Genomic DNA, 1,914 nt, shown 5'->3' on the forward strand with positions numbered 1-1,914 from the left:
GGGTGCCTGGGTGGCTCAGTTGGTTAAGCGTCCGACTTCGGCTCAGGTCAGGATCTCACTGTCCGTGAGTTTGAGCCCCGCGTCGGGCTCTGTGCTGACTGCTCAGAACCTGGAGCCTGTTTCAGATTCTGTGTCTCCCTCTCTCTCTGACCCTCCCCCGTTCATGCTTTGTCTCTCCCTGTCTCAAAAATAAATAAAACGTTAAAAAAAATTAAAAAAAAAAAGAAAAAGACAATCTCTTCAGAAACCCATTGAGTTTTCAAAGACCCTCTTGAAACAAAGATTACTAGTTTCCCCTCCTTCCCCATTTCCTTTTCTTCTGTAGTAAAAGAACGTTCCATTTTAAGCTAGACATAGGGCTAACTTGAATTTACAGTAAATTTTCCAGTCTCTCTTGCAGCTATCTGTAGACTTGTGACTAAGTTGACGGTATATGATTATTATATAAAACTTCTCCTTCTCTCTCCTCCTATCTGCTGGCTGGCAAGCAGATGTGAAGACTGGAGATGAGGCCAGCATCTTAGACCATGAGGCAACCCTGTTAATAGAGGTCATACACAGCAGAGAAACATGGTGAAAAAGCTGGGTCCTGAGGTCCTGACACCTTACTAACACTAGAGCATTATCTCCAAACTTTGTATAAGAGAGAAATAAATTTCTTTCTTTATAAAGCTATGATTATTTTGTGCTTTCTTTCAGTGCAGCCAAGCCTAAGTTTAGTATGCATCCAAATTCTAAATGAAAACATTAAAAACAATCATTTAGAACTATACAATTGAATATAGTAGCCACAATTCACAGGCACTTAAAATGTGGCTGGTCTGAGTTCAGAAAGGATAAAATATACTCTGAATTTTGAAATTTTCATATGAAAATAATAAAAATAGCCATTAATGACTTTTTATATTACATGTTGAAATGAAAATATTTTTATATTTTGGGTGAAAAAATCATTAAACTTGATTTCACCTTCACGGGAAAGGAAGCCATCAACAAAATAAGTCAACTTATTGAATGAAAGAAAATATTTGTAAACCATATATCTGATAAGGGGTTAATATACAAAATATTTAAAGTACTCGTTCAACTGAATAGAAAAAAATCCCCAAACAATCCAATTAAAAAAACTAAAAACTGGCAGAGGATTTGAATAGATGTTTTCCCAAAAGAGATGGCTAACAATCACATGAAAAGTTGCTTAACATAATTAATCATCACAAAAATGCAAATCCAAACCACAAGATATATCACCTCACACCTGTCGGAAAGACTATTACCAAAAAGATGAGAAATAACAAGTGTTGGTGAGGATGTGGAGAAAAAGGAATCCTCATGCACTGTTGGTAGAAATGTAAGTTGGGGGGCGCCTGGGTGGCTCGGTCGGTTAAGCGTCCGACTTCAGCTCAGGTCATGATCTCACGGTCCGTGGGTTCGAGCCCCGCGTCGGGCTCTGTGCTGACAGCTCAGAGTCTGGAGCCTGTTTCAGATTCTGTGTCTCCCTCTCTCTGTGACCCTCCCCCGTTCATGCTCTGTCTCTCTCTGTCTCAAAAATAAATAAACGTTAAAAAAAACAATTTAAAAAAAAAATAAAAAAAAAAAGAAATGTAAGTTGGTACAGCCACTGTGGAAAACGGTATAGAGGTTCATCAAAAAAATTAAAAGTAGAACTACTATATGATCCATCAATTCCACCTCTGTGTATTTATTCAAAGAAAATGAAAATACTAACTCGAAACATTATTTACAGCAGCCAAAATATGGAAACAATCTAAATGCCTATTGACAGATGAATGGACAAAGAATATGTTAGCCAAAATATACATTCAGCCATTTAAAAAAATGAAATCTTGCCATTTGTGACAACACGGATGGAGTTTGAGGGCATCATGCTAAGTGCAATAAGTCAGAGGAAGA

The sequence above is a fragment of the Leopardus geoffroyi genome, chromosome B3 (genome assembly GCF_018350155.1).
Source record: "Leopardus geoffroyi isolate Oge1 chromosome B3, O.geoffroyi_Oge1_pat1.0, whole genome shotgun sequence".
Lineage (NCBI taxonomy): Eukaryota > Metazoa > Chordata > Mammalia > Carnivora > Felidae > Leopardus > Leopardus geoffroyi.